We start from the raw sequence: 20,460 nt of genomic DNA, 5'->3' as shown, positions 1-20,460 counted from the left end.
TATCTTGCATCCTCAGGTGTGAACAGTGCCCCAGGATGGAAACTGCCCAACCAGAGTGGTTCCAGCCCTCAGAGCCCTGCCCTCCAACTCAGCTCCTGCTCCTCTGGTTCTATGTAGGGCTTGAGAGGGAAGCAGAGTGGTCTGGAAAAGGCATAAAAATTCATTCATGCATTCATTCAACACATACTGATTAGTCCTACAAGGGGCTGGGTACTGTTCTAGGGACTGGGGCTAGAGCAGTGATTAAGGGTTGAACTAGGCTAAGCAGGATCATGTATGATGATTATTAACATTATCATCAAGGCTGTTGGACAAATAATTAGGCCTGAATGCAGCCTAAGAAGAAGGTAGAGAAGGAAAGACAGCATGGGAATGATAAACACTGTAACAGAGCCGGGGTGACAGATCTGGGTTCTATGGGGTGGGAGGGGTCACCACAAAAATGTGAGTTTTGAAGCCAGAAAGAGATGCGATTGATTCCAAGCTCTACCACTTACCAGCTAAGGTTAGTACTAACTCAGACAAGTTATTAGCCTTGCCGAACCCCAGTTTCCTCATTGGAAAACTGCAGATCCCCATCTACCATGTGTGTTGGTTAGTGATTAAATGAGCTTCTATACCTGAAGCACTTGGTACAAGGTAGGGCTCAAGTGCATGGCAGGTGTATGAAAAGAATCATACACCTTTGGATAACCCAAACCAGCAACAACCTGGGCCTCAGTTTCCCCATGAAAAAATTTAAAGAAGGTGACTAAGTTGATTCTTAAGTTCCCTTCCAGAAATCTCTGTGATTCTCTTTCTCAGAGAAGGAAAACCAACTCAAGTGAAACCCCCCTCTCCTTTTCATAGTAACTAGTCCTTTTCCCATGGGCTTTCTAGAGCAATTTCCCTAAGCTAAGAAATGAGATGGGGAACTTTAAGGCAAGAGAAAACCACCAGGCCCCCAGAGGTTGGGAGAGGGGGGCCTGGCCCCAGGCTCCTGTTTGCTCAAGGCTGGGCTGGTTCCTCGCCAGCATTTGCTCAACCACAAGCAGTAGAAAGGTTACTGTTTAACCCTGAAAGGGCTGAAGCTCAGAGCCCATCCCATCCGCATGGAGGGTTGCTCAGCCCTCCAGGGTGCGGGGGATGGGTAGGAAAGGCTTCCCTGAAATTCTTTGTGTGGGGGGTTGTTTCAAAGTGGCCCTTTCACTGGAAGCAAGACCTGCCTGGTCAACTGTGAGCTACTCCTCAGCAGGCTCAGGATTTCTCTTCACCACTTCCCAGAAAACTAGAAGGCAGGGTAGTGTGAGGGCAAAGCACCCCAGCTTTGGTGGTGGGGTGATAAGGGCTCAGGCCTTAGGTTCCCTGCTTACTGTGCATGACCTTGTGCAACTCCCAAGTCTGTCTAGCCAAAGACGTCTGATCCTCATTTTCACCACCTCTAGAAGGCAAATGACCTCAAACTGAAAGGGCTCTGACTATCAAATGAGCTTGTCCATGTAGAAAGCTTAACAGGTTGCAAGACAATGCAGACCAGTTCTTCCCTAGTGACCAGATGCCCACAAGCTCCTCTTCCAGGGCAGACAGTATTTTTCATCATGACCTCCTAGAGGCATCAACCCACAGAGAAGCCTTTACGACTTGGGGGTCACAGCTGCCCCAAGGTCCCTCAGCCCCCCAAGAGGCTATCCCGGACCCACAAGCCTTGTTCCCTGTTGGCACCCTCTTTCCTAGGGAAAGAAGCCAGCATGGTAAGGGGCCCTTTTTTATAGGGCACAGTAAATGGTTACTATCCATAAAAGTGTTTATGTGACTTAACCCTTAGTGAGTCAGAGCTCACCTGAGAATACCCACATTTGTGATGAAAGAAGGTCAGCTTGTCAAGCCCCACATGGTGCTGCAGGGACAGTGCCCTTAGGGTGGGCACAGGAGGCCCCGGACTAGCATAGGGCCTTCCACCAAGTCCCACCCACTCAGAGGCTCAGTTCTTCAGGTGCAAAATGAGGACATTTGACCCCCACTACCGACAGCCTCACAACACTTTTGAGGATATCAGACAGGATAATGGATTATAAATGTGCCTTGAGAATTGTAAAAAAAGCATTATTATAACCCACACTCTCATATACTAATATGGTATATAGTAAAGACTTTCTATGGTACACACTGATTACTTTATGTGGTATAAAAAGCAATCCTTTTAATTAAAAAGTAGGGGGATTATTTAATGCCCCACTTGAAATTTCCTACCTTACCTTCAGCATAGCTTTAATTATTTCCTTAAAAAATGTATCAAGTATGTGAGGAAGAGACTTTGGAATCTTTGAGGCCTGGGTTAGAATCCAGACACCCCATCTTTGAGCCACATAACCTTGATCTGTTAACCTGTCTGAGTTCAATTCCTTCCCTGGTTTAGAAGGGGGAGTTAAGGGGTATGTCAACATCCTCTAAGCCTAAGGGATGTTTGGAAGGATAAATAATACAATGGGTTTAAAAGTGTCTAGTCCGGCATTGGCACCCAAGTCCTCAGTTAAAGTCAGTTTCCTTTCCTGTTTTTAAACATCACTTCACAAGGTGTTTTCCTAACACATTTTACTTCTTCCAGGAGTCCAAGAAGAAGTAAATTCAGTCTTGATAAAAATGATTCTACCTTTCAATTTATGCTCAGTGAAACAAGCCAGGTGGAGAAAGACAAGTACCAAATGATTTCACTCATATGTGGAGTATAAGAACAAAGAAAAACTGAAGGAACAAAACAGCAGCAGAATCACAGAACCCAAGACTGGACTAACAGTTACCAAAGGGAAAGGGACTGCGGTGGCTGGGCGGGAAGAGAGGGATGAGAGGAATAGGGGGCACTGCGATTAGCACACATAATGTGGGGTGGGGGGCATGAGGAGGGCAGTATGGCACAGAGAAGACAAGTAGTGACTCTATAGCATCTTGTTACGCTGATGGACAGTGGCTGTAATGGGGTATGTGGTGGAGACTTGATAGTGTGGGGAATCTAGTGACCACAATGTTGCTCATGTAATTGTATATTAATGATAAAAAAATTAAAAATAAAAGATTCTACCCTTCAAGTCAAAAACAAGGCTGAGCTAGGAACCCAGCTCTCCTCATCTCTCGCTCAGGGGGATCCGTGGAGAGTGGCCCTCAGTTGTCCGTGCTCGGAGAAAAGCAGTTTGCCCCCCTCTGCAGGGTGACGCCTTGGGCTGGGCTGGCTCTGTGCTGCAGGCCATCCTGGAAGCTGAATGAGCTTTAGACACAAACCCGGCCTTTAGCCACTAGGTGCTAGCAGCAACCCGCACCTGCCCATGACCCCAGGGGGCAAATCACCCCCCCTGGGAACACTGGTTAAAAGTAAAGCCTGTGAGGCAACAGCTCAGGCTTTGATCTTGCTGGTGTGAAGAGCTGGGGCTGTCCCCGAACTTTTCTGAGCTGTTGTATCCTCTCCTGGGAACCAGGCATGGCATTAGTACCTCCACATAGGCTTGCTGGAGCTACGGGGTTTTCAAGTCCCCAACAGGGTACATACAGAGGGACTGGCTCATAATGGGGGTTTTAAGAAAATGCACTGGGTATTGGGGCCACCTTTGTCTAGTCCTTTGTATATTCTGGGGATATAGATAAATTTGTACTTGGGCTATCAAAAACTGTACACCCAAAAAAACCCTGTAAGTTTTCTTTCAAACCCAAAGTGAAATGAAATGTGGACTATCCAGGGATTTTTTTCATCTACACTCTCTTATCCCCCTTCATAAGTAGGAACAATTGGAGACAACAGCATTTGATTACATGCCCCCATCGACTGTTCAGACTTTCACGTTCACCCAGGACATCACCCTTTGTACAGCACTTTCTAAGACTGACACTTTTGGAGACAAACATCTGCTCTTCATTTGAGCCATGCCAGCTCCCCAAGAGATCACAGTACAGCCGAGTACCCATGCCTGGCTCCCTCCAGGACCTGTTTAACCTTAGGCAACAAATCCCCCCACAAATGATGGACCATCAGGTTTGGCCAATCCAAAACCCATGTTTACAGAGATAGCCCTGTGCCATGCTACAGTGGCCACAGCCTGTGTCCTGGAGGGAAAGATAGGCCCCTTTCTGCTCCCCACTTGGTTAGCAGGTAGTTTCAGGTTAAACACAAACTCTCACAGTGCCCCAAGTTGTTAAGGACTTGAAACACTTCTACGCCACCCATGCATAGAGACAATCTACCAACCCTGTGGCCAGTCCTCCTCCAGGTTTTCACCAAAGGGTAGGTTTCCTTCCTGCCCCAGCTTGACCACAGTGTACTGGAAGCACCGATGGGATGGGGTGGGGTGGTGGCAGACCGCCTGGCCTGACCCTAAAGTTTAACAGAGTCTCACATTTTGGCTGCTGCTCAGTGGCACAATGGGAGAGAGGGAAACCTGAATCTCACTGCCATCTGAGCTTAAGGACATATTCAAAGTACAGAGGGCATCCGACCCAGACCAGCATTGCTGCATTTTCTTGAGAGCAGCTCTGAGGAGCAAGAGCCCATGATTCAGACGGTGAGCACTGAAATTTTGATTCTGCACCCTGGCAGGCTATGCTGACGTTGGGAAAGTACTAACCTCTCTAAAGCCTCAGTTTCCCCGTATGACAAAAAGTGGGAGCAGATGGAGTTGAGAGGATTAAATGAAAATGTAAAGTTCTCAAATATTATCTCATATATGGCAAGCATCCATGAAATATTAGCTATTATTACAGGGTCTGCCCATGAGTTTCTTTTTAAACTGTGTTGATTGGCTTCGGGGACATTCTTGGGGTCGGGGTAGGCCCTTTGGAAGCAGGATAGTGGAAGCTCCAGGCTCTGGAGTCAGATGGCCACAGTTCAAATCCTAGCTTTGCTAATTTACTATGGGCAAGCTTGGACAAGTGATTCAACATCTCTGGGCCTCAATTTCCTCATTGAAAAGGTTGAGATGATATAAAAAGGGTTGTTGAAAGACAAAATAAGATAACTGCGAAATGCTTGTACAAGCGTTTGACACATAATAGGTACTTGGCAAATGTTAGCTGGTTTTTATAATAATTATTATTGTTATTTATTTACTGTATTGTTACTATTATTTTATTAAATCTCCAAGCAAGAAATTGAGAGCCAAGCTCATTTCAAGCAAGACCTGCAACCTCTAGCAACTACATAATATTCCACAATACCAGCTGTTACAGTTGAGCCTAGGGCTGGATTTCCTGCCTCCCCAACCCCATTCTGGGCTGTTGCATGGGGGCACCCTTAGGCTGAGCTATCAAGAGCATCTTTCAGCATCTGCTCACAGAAGACATACTCTGCCCTTTGGCCATAGTCCCTGCTCAAGGGGCTGAAAGCCATCCTTCCTGCTTCCCCCTCCCTGACCCACTGTGCCTGAGGCTGCCAGGGGCAGTGGAGGCACACCTCGGCAAGCACGGAGTTCCCACCCCAGCATCACATTCCCACACACCACGGCGGGGTCAGCAGGTGCAAAGCAGCACATCTAAAATGGAAGCACCTGGCAGAGTGAGACTGAAGGGTTTCACCTCTCCTACAAGGTCCTTTAGCACAAGGAATGCTCAATTACTGCAAAATTAGGGTCTGGGATTTGAGTTCATAGGGGCAGAAAAGCCAAGGGAAATAGACACCACTGGGACTCTGGAGCTGCAGCTATGCACCCCCGAGCCCAGGAAGCTGCACCTATTCTCAGGGCTCCTGACAAGGCCAAATATACAGAGAACCTGCCAGCAGAGATCAGCATAGCCCATCTTGGGCATGTTCATCTGGAGGGAGGTATGTGTTTTACTCTATGGTGGGGCTAATAGAACCTAGAACTAAATGCTATAAAATGAAAACAATAACTACATCATAGTCATTAGGGCTTATTGAACATTTAAAATATGCTGGCTTTCTGCTAATAGCTTTAGATACATTATCACAGAATACTTACAATAACTCTGTAAGGCATCATACCATTTAACGGATGGCTTATCTGAGGCTCAGAGAAGTTAGGTAATTTGTTCAAGGTCACACAGCTTAGCAAGAATCAGAGCTAGAAGAGATAGAAGTGAATGCAACCTAGGACTGTTGAGTAACAAATTTTGGGAACTTAATCACTTTCTGCTGAGAAGGAGATGCTTCACCAGTGAAGAAAGTTGCCCCCAATTCTTCCTCATCACCATTCCATACACAGTCATAGTATTTTCCCTGTGCCCTCTGGACATTCACACCTTTATCAAGCTTCTCCAAGGTTGTAAAACTCTCCGGTTCATTCAGTTATGCAGGGACCCTGATTGAGACCCTCTTCCCTCTTTGCCAGAGCAGCCTGAGGCCATCTCTCTTCCCAGGATATCCAAAAGTTCCTTTCAGGTGAGAGAATAGAAAGCTGCCTTCATTTTGCCACTTCTATGATACGCTTAGGTAGGAATATTATCATGGTTCAAAATCTGGGCCAGTTTTATTCATGACACTCTTTTAGTCATTAAAACATATCTATACATATATGCTTACATGTCATATATAAGAATATGTGTACATACATATGTAATATAAATAATCTACTATGACTCAATAAAATTATTTTTATTTTATATTTTGTAAATAAACTGGCCCATAATTATTTGTGCGTCATCCAAATTAGACCTCAGGCCAAGAAGCACGCTTTGCTCCTGCTGTGAAGGTGAAGAGACACTGGCTGCTCTCCGGGCCACAGAGCAGATCTTAAGCAGGGCTTGTCCCCAGCCCCAGGGGATGGAAAGTCAAAGCCAGTCTGCCTTCTTCTAGGCTCCCTGCTCCTTTATTCATTCAACCACATCATCCCCAAACTGACTGCCTCATGGGTATTTTTACTCCTCAAGCCAGAGAAGCAATTAGGCATTTAAATAATTACTTTTGCGATGACAACGATATCCAGACCATTCTCAGACCTTAATCAAAGTTACCAACAGGTGAATTCACAACATTTGCCCTAAGGATGTTGCAACTGCTTACCGACTTCCTGTTTCAATATGACTGTCATTTCAAAAGAATTACTCCCAAAGAGAAGAAAAGAAAATCCATATCCATGTTAAATTTAACTGAATGTAACACAAGCAATAATTCATGTTTTTCATATGAATTAAAATGTGAATCAAGTTTGAAGAATGTATTTCATCCTCTTGGGATTACATCACAGGTAATCTCACATCCTCATGTTTTGAAACAGACATTTCATGTTCCCAGGGGCAACATCGGAAGTATTATTCCTGGGCTTTCACACATTTCCATGAGCCATAATGCAGTATTGAAAGACCAAGTGTTGATCCATTATAGATACAGTTTATTGATTGTAAGCCTTGAAAATATACATATTATGCTGATTTTATCATTCTTGGTACCAGACCTAGACAAGATGCAGGTACTGACAGAGGACAGGCACCAAAATACATGCTCAAAATATAAGATTACCTTATATGACCCCTAGGGCTTTTATCATTCTCATTCAGATGCGACAAACCAAGAAGGATAGGGCAAGCTTTGAATCATCAAAGCTTACAGAGCCTTTGAGAACTCAACGGAAACTAGAGCTCTCTCCTACCAAAAATGCACATCCACACCTGGTTTTGCATGTATTTTGTGGAACCCAGGCCTCTAAAGAGCATCTACGGATCTATGGGCACCATGGATCTTTAAGAAATCTCTCACATTCCTGTTGGATTGAAATTTTAATAAATCTTTGTAGTGGGGTCAGAGTTGGAAGACAGAAGTTTACTCCAGCCTATCAGAAAGAGCCTGTGAGAGTCCATTGTCAGTGTGGGTGTGGCCTCTTTCCCCTACAGTGACCCAGAAAGGGCCCCACTGTCCCTCTCCATCAGCAGCTGAACTAGGAACTAGGAAGCTGGTCATTCTGGACCTCTGTTGGCAATGCAGTGAAGAGTTCAGCACTTTTCCCACCACCCTGAACCTTAGCATCCGTTCCCCATGAATCCCCTTACTGTTCTAAAACCAAAAAATCATAGAGTCAAGATGGTATAGCAAAATAAAGCAGACCTCCCTTCTATTTCAACCATAGGTCTTTGTAGGTCTTTGGAAAGGCACAGGTACAGGGACTACAGCACCAGGATTACTCTGGCAGTGTTTCTTTTCCGACTTGGCTGAAGAGGCCATACAGGTATTTCCCGAAGTTTGGTCTATAAAACCACCTATATCATCATTAGCCAAGGAGGGGTTAAACTTGAAGTTTCCTGGGGTTCCACCCCAGACCTCTGAATCAGAATCTACACTTTTAATAACCTCCCCTAAGTAATCCTTAAGCCCTCTCATGGTTGAGAACTTCTGGTCATAGACTCACCTACTTGTCTTCCCTCAATTTTCCACAAGATAACTAGCTCCAGGAGATATCAGCCTTGAAGCAAACATCCATAAACACCAGGAAAACCTTGTAAAGTCAGAGACACCACATTCAGTCCAGAGAACTTAAGCTCTAGTCCTTCTCTGGAGAGTCTGTCATTATATATTTGCCAACTTGAAATAAAGCAGGTTCCTAATGCTCAGTGCCACCAATTTGCTCAGCTCAGCAATGCCCAGCTACTTGCAGGTATGAGTCTGAAGGCTGAACAAACAATCCGAGCCTCAGAACAGCATTTGCAGAGGATTTTTACTTCCATCAAGAGAATTTTGTGGTTGGCTGAGTCACCCCTTCCCCAATCCCACACCCACCTTAGCCTTTCAAAAGATTACTTAACCACCCTGGATTTTAGCCCTCATATTCAAGAAAACTGGTGTCTTGGCCTTTAGCAGAGAGAAACTATCAACAAGAAATGCTTGTCTCATTAATATAAATATTTATTCATCCCTTCTAATTGATATATATTTATTGAATGTCTATTAGGCAGTGGGCACTCTGCTTGGTGCTGAACAAAACACAGACACTGCCCTGCCCTAATATTCAGCAAAGACACCACTTCCAAAACAATGGTAGCTCTTTCCCAAATCGGCGTAGCTTATTCCCCACCTCCTGTTGGGAACAGAGTGGAGCAAGAGCAGAAAGAGCCAGGCACCCTGCTCTGGCATTTGGAAATTACCAACATTGGGAAGAATTTAGACTACATTTAAAAGTGGGACCAGTCCCCCTCTGTCCTGCACCCCCATGCCCTGGCCTTCACAGGAAACCTTTTCTGAGAACCTTGATTTGGCAGACAAGGTGATGCCCTGAATTTCACAAGGCAGCCTCAGCCAAAGCCACTCAGGACAGAATGAAGTCGTTGGCTGTCTGGGTGGCTGACTGTCTCTCCCAGAGACAATGGTATGTTTATGTGTCAGAGGGGTAGGAGCAGGTTGTTAACATAAAACCCACCGTAAACAGAGCTGTTAATTCAGTTGCTGGCAGGGGCTTCTGTTATCTTCTGAATACCAAACAGAGGGTAGAAGCCCTATCTTTTCATTTGAGTTGGCAGCAGAGTTATTTTTTTGCACCTGTTGCTCTGCTCCAATAACAACGCAGTTAAGCATTGATTTGTTGGAAAATAAACAGAAAAAAGCAAAGAAAGGCATCTGCCCAAACTGCCTGAGCTGGTTTGACTGAGCACTCATGCCAATTTGTTTTTCCTATAAAAACCAAAGAAAACCCTGTGCTTTCAGTTTGGATGCTGCTCTCCCACTCTCTCCGAAGAAAAGGAGGTGTCGAATAGGCCAGCCAGAGCTGCCAGGGCCAAGGAGCCAGAAGACAGTGTACTTTTCCATTGGCTGGCTCTGTGAGGGCACTGAGGGGTGTCCAAGATCTGCAGAATGACATGACCAGCCCCCAGGCAGCCCAGGTGAGATCATGAATCAGATTAACAAGGAAAGAGAAGGGCCTGCTGGGGTAGGATCAAATCCCAAACCACACTCTTCCAAATGGCTGACTTCTGAAAGTCAGCATGGTTCGGTGGGTAGGTGTGGTCTACGGGTCGCCTCCAGAAGCAGAGATTCAGTGCGCCTGCATCTCCGTCTAGCCTCTCCACAGACCTCCTTTATCTGGCTCTGGGCAATGAGCATGATTTGAAAGACCCTCGTCCCTGGTCTAATGGAGTAAGGCTAGGCGTACCTACCTCAAAGGCAAGCTGTGTAGACTCACTCATATCCTGCCAAGTGACTTGAGGTCCCAGGTCCCAGGTGGAGAGGACCTGAGATGTTCAAGGTGTGATTTCTGCATTAGATCAAACATCACTGCCTTCTCTTTTCTCATAGTTTGTCAATACCACATGACGAGCTCAAGCTAAAAAGGGCCACAAAGGCTAAACAAATCACTCAAATGGAGATCATGACAATGCTAATTAAGCAATGGCATCATCACCATCCTGCCAACACACACACTCACAGAAAACCTCTTATCTCTTTTTAAGCCTTGAGAAGAAGGCACAGGAGTGGGCAATGCTCCAGGTCCCCTTAGATTACCACCTCCCCATTGTTTTCTCTCAGCCACTAGCCCTTTGCTATCACCAGACCCCTGGCTTCATGGGGGAGTCATGGCAGTGGGGGGGAGGCCTCGGAAACACTGCCTTTCAAGGAGCATTAAGAACAGGGTGTTCCGACAGAGGAGGGATATGGCTGGCTGAGCATTCCCAAGCATTCTTGTCATGAGCAGGGCAGGGAGTGGAGTGCCTCAGAACCGAATCGGGTAGCCAGAAAAATAAAAGATTTAACAACACCTTCAGTTGACTGAAAAATAAATAAGACCTATTGCACAGGAATGTGGGGAGGGTGGAGAGAGGTAGGAGGTGGGTGTTGGAGCTAGGAGGCATTGGGATGGACTGGGACAATGGATTTAACCATTTTGAGATTCAAGTTTCTTCCCATGAAAAGACCAACATACTCCAGCCAAAGAAAGACCAATAACTGTCAATCTGGAATCTCATAGGCCCATATAATTACAAAACAATCAAAACTATGACAGTGATGACAGTTTATATTTATTGAGCATTCCCAATACACTAGGAATTTGCATGAATTCTTATTTAATCCCTGCAAAATCCCCATTTTACTTATAAGGAGGCACAGAGAGGCTAAGCAACTTACCCAAACACACAGAGCCAGTTAATGGACTGAATATATTGTAATAAACATACCAGGGAGGTAGGAGGAAAGCGCAACATAATTCCATGAGCTTTGGAAATGGATCCTTGTATTTCTAAAGAGGGAGGTGTCTCTTAGGACCTCACCCTTTTATTTTTGAAATTGAGATCCTTAAAGGACAGCTCCCATAATTTTTTCCTTAAGTATGAAAGGAGGCATATCAATGATCCTTGTGCCCTAATATAAAAGTTCCCTTTAGCATACATCTGTCCATATGCTACAGAACAGCCACTCAAACCCATTTGTCAAAGCTTCAGTCTGGCTTCCTCTGAAAGTCCCAGGTTGACTCAGGGGTTAGGTGTGGCTGCCTGAAGCCACCTCAAACGTATTAGCCATGGTAAAAGAGCAATGATAATAACAGGAAAAAACTGTTGAAAAATTAAGGGGAAAATATGGCTTCTTTGGAAGAGCATCTCATGTCTGTGCTGTCACACAGGGTCCTGAGGACAGATTTGCTGTGTATGGACATCACACTGATGAGAAAAGCCTGTGGATGTGTCTTTCTGGGAACTTGAATTCCATCACTCTGATAAATGAATCTAGGAAAGTTCTCCCACATCTGCACATGTCCACCACCCTGAAATTGTTTGTGAAAATGTGGCTGTAAAAACACTGGCAGAAACCCATAGGGCTTATTCCAGTCATCTTTGCAGTTTCAGAAGCAAATAACATCTGAAGTTTCTCACAAATTTAAGATCCTCTTCTTTAGAAGAAGTAGGGCTTTATTTTTATACAGAAAATCATCAAATGACAGTAGAAAAGAAAGTCATGCTCCTTTTTAGCACCTTCCAAAAGAACAATAGACCACCGGCACCCCAGGTCTCATTTTCCCTTCCAGAACAGGCTTTGCTCTGCTTCCCCTACCTCACTAGAAAACAACAATGAAAAAACCCATCAGCAAGGGAAGCACCTCCCTACCAGAAAGATTTCCTAAGGAATCAAGTCCTTCCAGCCAATTGCTCCAGTTGCTTCAGAAGAAAGCTTAGACAAAATTCTCAGACTCATCAACTCAACCACAAGAGCATCCCTCCTCAACAGGCCTCAGCTTTCCACCAAAGGTCAGCTATATGAGCAGGGTAAGCGGGAGCAGGGCCCTCTCCGCAGCAGCTTCCCAGCTCCCAGCCTCAGGCACCGTCACACATTGGAACAATTTTTATCACATCCAGAGGCAGGCCCAGCGTCATAATTTGTAAGGCTCATTGCAAAAGGAAAACGCGGGGCCTCTTGTTCAAAATATATTAAGAATTTCAACAGCAATAGAGAGCACTAAACCATGCACAAGGCCTTTCTAAGTGTTGGGCCCTATGTGACTACCCAGATTGTGTGCCCGTGACTCCAGCCCTGTCCAGGGAGTCAATCCCAACTTTGCCTTCACCTGCACCAGTATTCTGCCACCATGGAGGACAGGGGGAAACCTTTTCTGTCTTTGCCCCACAAACAACCCCCTGAAGTAGTTGGGAGCATTAAGCAAAACATGACATTGAACATGTCTATAATAGCACCTGGCTTACAGCAGGCCCTCAACAAATGTTAGCTATTATTACTATCTTTCTTCTTATTATTATCATCATTATCTTCATTAAGCTGAGGTCCCTGCACAGCTCCAAAGCTACGCATAAGCAGGAATAGTGAGAAAAACATATACCCCTATTTTATCAGAGACGTTCTATTAGCTGACGCTGTTCAATGGTCATTTCATTAGCCCTGTGGGGGAGAGCACTATCAATTAGGGAGTCTTAGCCTTTTAGTTATGCCAAGGACCTATTTTATAGGCTAGTGAGGTCTGTGGACCTCTTCTCACAATAATGTTTTTAAATGCCAAAGTGAAATAATAAGATCAGAAAGGAAGCTTATTTTTAAATGTAAGTATCAAAATACTTTTTAAAATAAATGTGTGCCATCATAATACATGTGCTTCTTTATTAACACATTAAATAAGAATATCTAGTGTAGGCCTAATAGCCTCCATAATAACAAAGTAGGGATATACCGATATTTTGAGACACCTTCAAGAAGTGTAATGTGATAGGAAAATGTCTATAATTTCTCCTGGTGATAGTCACAGATTTTGCTAATGCTACTTTGGAGTTCTGCCTTCATTCATGTTGAAAGAAAACAGTACATTTTAGTTAGATTACTGAAAATAGAGACATAATTTTTTTCTCATTCAAGTTCACAAAACCCCTGAATCCCTTCGATGGACACCCAGAGATGCTTGGATCCCAGGTTAGGAACACTCGCTATTTTATCAACATCAAAGATAACTCAAACACCTCTAGAAACTACTTCCACGTGGCTAGAAGCTCATTGGAACAATTTAACAAGAGGCAGACTCTGTAGCGTCTTGGCAAAATACTAGGATTTTTTCTCAAAGCCTGTAAAATACCCAGGATGGTACCTTAGCTGCAGTCAATAGACGTCTGGAGACACTATGAAAGAATTTAGGGGTAAGCAGTGGTATGTGAGGTTGCAGTTAGTCATGTGAACTGCCTGGATGGGGATGAGTTTTTCTGGGGCCCCCCACATGCCAGACATCAAGACCCAGGGATAAGAATGTGCTCTGCGCCCACCCAGGTCTGCCCTGGAACTCTCAGGGGATGCAGTTTACAGCAAAGCTCAAGTTAAGCTCCAATTTTTTGAAAGCCCCACATTCACATGATTCATCCCATCTCCCTACTGCCCATCTCCCCCAGTGAAAGCCATGCTGCATTTCTCTTTCCCGAGGTCACAGTGCAGAACCAGGGTCGGTCATTTAGAAAAACAAAATTCCAGAATTATTTATCCACTAGAGTCAGTTGAGTCCAGAGTGAAAACACCCATATTAAGGATTTATCCTCAATTTCCTTCCAAGATTTACTAATTATTTACTCACAAGCATTTTTCCAGGTGCTCTCATATTCTTTATCTTATTTAATCCTTACAACAGCCCTGGACAGATGTTATTAACCCCATTTCTAGATGAGAAAATTTTTATTCTAGGGCTTACATAACTCATACAAAATCACTCAGCTACTTAATGGCAGAATCAAATTTGAACCCAGGTATTCTGACTCTAAATCCAGTGTTCTTTGTGCCACATCTCAGCTGCTTCCAGGCAACAAAATCTCATAGCCTCCTGCCCCTTCAGATACACAAGCAGTCAACATCTATTCTTCATCAATGTTCCTCAACTCACAGCCTTCTGCCCGATGGAGTTAAGGTGGACAAAAGCTAAGCTAGGTGCTCCCTGGTTTTCTTTCTTTTTACTTATTTTTTATTAAAGTATCATTGTTATACAATCTTATGATGGTTTCACATACATAACACAGTGTGGTTCAGCATTTACCCATATTATCAAGTCCCCACTTCTTCGATTGTGGTCACTGTCCATCAGTGTAATAAGATATTATAGAGTCATTAATTGTCTTCTCTATGCTATACTTCTACCCCAGTGACCTACCTGTATTGTGATTGCAAATTATAGTGCCCCTTCATCCCTTTTCCCTTCCCACTCACCCTCCCCAACCCTTCCCCTTCGGTAACCACTAGTCCCTTCTTTGTGTTTATGAATCTACTGCTTTTTTTGTTCCTTCTGTTCTGCTTTGTTTTTATACTGCACAAATGAGTGAAATCATTTGGTACTTGTTTTTCTTTGCCTGTCTTATTTCACTGAGCATAATACCCTCTAAATCCATCCATGTTGTTGCAAATGGCAGGATGGTCCCTGGTTTTCTAAGTGTACATAGTGTAGACAGAGTCTGAATACGAGTTAAATGTGAAGCCCACTGCAAAGACAAAACCAGTATTGTTGACAGCCACTCTGAAGCCAGGGCTGAAAAGAGCCTTCACCTTTCAGACCCCACTTACTTCATCTACCAGGATGTGTCATTAGTCCTACTGAGGGACTTTTTTTAAGGTTCCTAAGAAAGATCCTAAAATAATCTCTATGAGGCAACCATATTCTCCAAGCACCATTGTTATGTACAAAAAGTAGATGACCCTCTTTATATTCCACGAAGAAATCGGGCTGAGAAAGGACTGGCTGGATGGCTGAAATTTCCCAAATCCACAACTGGGCCAAAAAGGGCCCAGTCCCAAGATTGTTTAATTGTGTCTACGATATTGAGTGAGGGGAAGGTGGCAAAATATGAAATTTTAAGTTCACCACAATTACAACAACATCAAAGAAAGCATCTAGACAAAGTTGTACAAAAGTAAAAATAAGTAATTATATGAGAATAGTACAGTTAACAAGGTGGTCTATCAATTTAATAAACAAAATATTACTTTAGGCATTTTGGCTTCTTTTTATTCTTGGCTTTGTTTTCACCAAAAAGCATGTTTTGAACAGAATTATGCTGGCCATATTTTAATAAATAGGCTGATACCCTTAATAACGAAGAACACACTTTTGAGAAAGGCAGGGAAGGAGGCCCTGGGGTCAGAGGGGAGATTGGAGGAGAAGAGATAATGTGAATCCAGTGAACCAGAGCAAGGGGCTCAGCCCCATAAAACAAATTGAAGACAGAGTGTGGTTAGGTGCTAGTGAAATCAATTTCCAAAGGAGTATTTTACAGGGTGTATCTCTTAAAACAAGGCCAATTACACCCTGGGAGCCTCCTTATATGGGCCACTCTGCTGACCCTCCAGCAAGCTCTAGTTGCCCCAGACTCAGGCTGAGGCTGCCTGGGAACCCCGGAGTCTCCCGGCCGGCTGCTCACCGCCAGGCCAGCCACGCTCACTTCTGATTACCCCTCAGGTCTTCCTTTAGGAGAAGTGAGTCCACGTCCACCCCGGCTACCCAATAAGTCATGGACAGTCAAGTGAGTTGATCAGCACCACACAAACCAAAGGGGCTCCATGGGTGTCTGAATGTTCACTTCTTAGTGGGCTGCTTTGGTGTTTTATAGAAGATGTCATTAAAGTGCCTGCTCGTATACACCAACCGCTCCCTGTGGTCACAAAGCAGTCAGCTTCGTCTATTTTTATACTCCCACCTCTTCAGAGATGTGAGGCAAATTGATAAAAATGATATGTTGTCATGGGAGCAGACCCTAACACCCCTAATAAAGGCTCCAGGTATCCCATCTCATTACCTCCACCAGCTGTATCCCACTGCCAGAATTCTGGAGGCCCTAAGGAAGCCCTTAAAGGGCTCCTACTGATCTTCTTTCCTGTCTTATCCCTAGGAGCATCTCCCACCCCATTTCCCAAACTCAGGCTATACCTGCTGACTTCCAGGCACAGCTACTTTACCCTAGTCAGAATCTGAGGGTGGAAATGGATCTGAAAAATGATCAGATTCAAACTCCTTCATCCAGATGAGAAAACTAAAGCTCAGAGAGGTGAAGTGTATTGTTTTGGGCACACAGCTTTGCCAGACTAGAAAACCAGGTCTCCTGACTGCCAGTCCCGGCACTGTCCTGCACACCACCTCATGCACACTGTACTCCAATCACTCAAAATCTGGAGTCTGAAATTCTTCAGAGAAGATTCTTAAAGAAATATATTTTTTTCCCTCCTCTGAAGCCCATTAAATTTTTTATCTAATAACTCTGGAGGATCCATGGAAATTTCCACTCCAGCACATGTCAGCATCCTGACATCGATGCTATTGAACTTGAATCTATGTCCCATCCTAATAGTAGCTGCTATGTGGCCATTCTCCCCACTGCCTTATTTGCTTCCTGAACAGCTTAACAGTCTGGCCCTTTGAAACCCTGTCCAGTTTAAATAAATGCAATGATTTCTAGTAAGAGCACACAAATGCCTGCTGCTTAGAACAAATCATATGATAAAAAATTAGATAAGAAAACATTGAAGTTTATTATCTTCCCTGTCTCTTCAGTTATCAGCAACAGATTTAAGAGAACCTGGCAAGATATGGCTGCCTTGCTGCCTCCGTCTTGAGTGGACAATCCCCACGGAAGACAACATAGCAAGCTGAAAGCCAGCACACCGTCAGGCTCCCAGGAGAGAAGCCAGGGCAAGAGTCTGTAGTCTCTAAGCACCGAGACTCCCAGCCAGGGCCCCACCCACAACAGAAACAATTGTCACTTCCATTCTACCAGAGAGCCATCTTAATAAGAGAAATGGGCTGAAACATGAGAAATGGGAGACGAAAATGTGGCACTGAAAATAAGGTTCCACCTTTATTTTGGTTTCTTAAAACCATGGCATTGCTCCTCTAGTGAATTAACAATTTCTACCATGGCATTCTCGCTATCCACCCTACCCCATCTCCCAGAGGTCTTCGAAAACTACATCTGTCTGAAAAGACTTAGGGATGACTCTATCTGGAGGAAGGGGGAAAGAATGAATAACTTTTTAATGATTTGTATAAACTTCTATGTCCGTGCTTGATGCTTTAACATCAAACAACATTCTTAACACTTGGCTTTCAGAAAAGCAAGGTGTTTTCCTGAACACAACTAAATGCTAAAATTCCCTAATTTGGCAGGGAGTGGTGAGGACACAAAATACTACAAGATTCCAGAAAGCTGAATTTTACTTCCTAGACATGAACTTTGGCCCAAAGCACTCACATTGTTACCTAGGACCTGATATGAGTTCCTTCCAGTTTCCAATTAGCTAATTGATTGCAGTTGAGTAAGTATTTTAACCTCTCAGTTTCCATTTCATCTCAGACTTTCAAGGATTCAAAAAGATGTTGAAAGAGAAACTGGGTAAAGTTGGTAAATTAATAGGAGCTTAAAGATAGAGGGGTAAGTGTAGATGTAGCTTCCCAGCGCATCTCCAGTTTGGAAAGTTTACAATATATTTAAAAATGGAGAAAAATATTTAAAAAGCATTGTTTGAATTTAACAAATAGCTGATTTTTAACACAAAAGGACAAATATAATTACATCTGGGAGATTCATACATATGAAGCCTGGCTCAAATGCATAGCCCAACCCACAGCCACCCTAAAAAGGTCCTGACTAATACCACCACCTTGAACAGTAAGTAACACAGAGAACTTAACAGCACGCTTGTTCCTTCAAAATTACTTGCTTTTAGAAATCCGCTGTAAACTACTTTGGAAACATGGAGGATTGTCTCCATTATATTTATTATGTTCTCACTTGTGATCACAGACTTCCAAATGACCCTCATTTTATGTTCCCATTGTTTTTTTTAAATCTACCCATTTGATCCATTAGTAATTGGTGTGGAAATTACATGATCCTACATGACTTCGGATTACAGGAAGAAGGAATTGATGAGTTATTTCATGGTCTCAGAATCTGAGGTCTCAAAAGAGGACAGGGGCTCCTACTGCAAACTCCACATCTAACAATTAAAGACAGCCTGAAAAATATCTCAAGATTCTTTCTAATAGCTTCTTTTAATCATGAAGTTCTTAATAACATGACTTCTTTTCTGTTGGAAATCAACTCTCCCCATGACCTCAGTGGAATCAGCATACAGCCACACATGATCCCCAACCACCCTTTTACACACTGAAAGGCTCTATCTTAGCACATCCTCACACCCATCTTTACAGAACCAACTCCTGAACCAGACCCTCCAGTGGAAAGTTCTCAGTCCAAACGCTTTCTCCCTGTTACTAAGGTCAGTGCTGATAACCAGCAGAGACACTGGTTGACTGCAGACTCACAGAAGCTTCTGCTTCACCTTAAAAAGATATACACTCACACGGTCCTGGGAGTATACTAAATCTGGGCAAAGACAGAGGGTGAAAATGTCACTTCTTATTTGCCAATAAGAAGATTAATTCCCCACTGTTCATAGTTCTATCCACACTGGGACCAACACTTCTCCATGGAGTCCAAACAAAATCAAATGAGTCCCTTAGAAGCCATTTGGTGCTGCTGACTCACGTCTACCTGTCTGGTCATAGTTTCCCATTATGGGACAAAGGGTTAGTTTGTCCCCTTGCAATATGACAAAATTGGTCACAAAAAGATTTTTTCTTTCTCTTTTTTTCTAGACAGAGGGCTTTTGAGATTTGCTGTTCTCTCCAATGCCCTTGCCTACTGGGGCGGCCCAACCACTTCTCCCAGTGTGGATGTGTATGCCCTTGCCTTTTCCCAGCCATTTTTCAATGCTAGCATATACTGAAGATGAATCTGCCTTTCCCTACAACTACAGAGTCAGAAGAATTACCAACAGAAGACATCTCTAGTAAGGGATATCATGGGCTTTAAGCCCCAACAGCTATTTAGCCAACCAGTTAGTTCTACACGGAGCTACACCAGGGTCACCTATCCTTAGCTGCCTATTTGTTTCAGAATTCAACCCAGGGAAACGGCTTTGTCACACAGAGAGGGAAACCCCAGGGCTGTGAAACTGACAGTGATTGGAAGGCCAGACTCAAAGCAGGGAATTCACAGATAACATCCAAAGGAGCCCAGCTTCCCTCCAAAATAAAATTCCTGTAAAGACTCAGGGAGGCAAGCCCAGGTAGAGAGCTTCACTTCCTGCCAGCTGCCTCTGGGAGTCTGATTTAGTTTCATCTGATTCAAGGCAGGCTTCTCTTTCCACACAGGTGTTTGTATTCCAGACTCAAAAGGTTTTAAAAAGAAGGACTTACCTCATTTACCTAAAGATTCTGGGTGGGAAATCCAACAGCTGTGGCTAATGGAGGGGATGCAGCAGGCAGCTCTCACACCAGCTCCTATGGGGATAGGGAGCCAGGGGTGTTATCACGTCTGAGCCCTCATCAGAGTGAAGATAAATGCATATGACAATAATTTTAAATCATTTTGTATGATGTTAAGCAATAAGCCACCAACCGGGAATTCCCTAAGTCACTTCCCCCTCTTCTGATTGGCTGCCGAGCCCTTTAAAAAAATAAAATAAAGGATTACAAACACTGGCTCATTTGCATTTGGCCAACTCACACGTTAGTGTTCAAACAAAACAGGTCTAACCAGGTTATGACTGTGTCTCAAGAACAGAGAGACAACCTGCTAATGGAGGAGGAATTGACTTGGTGGTGACTGTTCTTTTCAGCTTAGAGGCTGTTGCAGGTGAAAGGCACCACGCATGCTCCCCAAAGGCAGCATCAGGAAGGAAGAATATAAAAACAAAGCGAACAGAGTTGCCATGTGGAGGAGACGATGGTATGGGGATAGAGGGGCCCTCCTAAATGTCTGTCTTATGTCCTAATCTGGATGTAGTCTCTTTGCCCTGGCATCAGGCTCTTTGCCCTGGCTGTGCAGGAACCAAGTTCTGAAGGGCTCCCAGCCACGTAGCCTGGAATGTAGGTTCTCTCTGGAGGCACAATGATTGCCTCTTTGACAGTGACCCTTGGTGATTTCAATGGACTTTGAAAAGCCAGTCTCCCCCAGCCCCAGGTAAGAGCTCTGGGAAGTTTGAAGGGAAGGTTCTGGGAGGGAATGTCCACTCAGAGTTGTTCAGATAGAACAATCAACTTT

General features: G+C 44.1%; 1 protein-coding gene across 4 annotated transcripts in view; it reads right to left on the bottom strand.

The window, feature by feature from the left end:
• Positions 1 to 19,781, bottom strand: part of EHF (ETS homologous factor) — a 41,213-nt gene extending 21,432 nt beyond the window's left edge. For 2 of the 4 annotated variants that reach the window (XM_017666702.3, XM_017666704.3), the window contains exon 1: positions 19,614 to 19,781. The gene's annotated coding sequence lies outside the window, so the exon portion shown is untranslated. The remainder of the gene's footprint in view (positions 1 to 19,613) is intronic. The other 2 variants (XM_017666703.3, XM_037019871.2) reach the window with 2 other exon arrangements.
• Positions 19,782 to 20,460: the final 679 nt, after the last annotated feature.

This window comes from Manis javanica, chromosome 11 (genome assembly GCF_040802235.1).
Source record: "Manis javanica isolate MJ-LG chromosome 11, MJ_LKY, whole genome shotgun sequence".
Classification (NCBI taxonomy): domain Eukaryota; kingdom Metazoa; phylum Chordata; class Mammalia; order Pholidota; family Manidae; genus Manis; species Manis javanica.
This window is presented reverse-complemented; position numbering and strand designations above follow the sequence as displayed.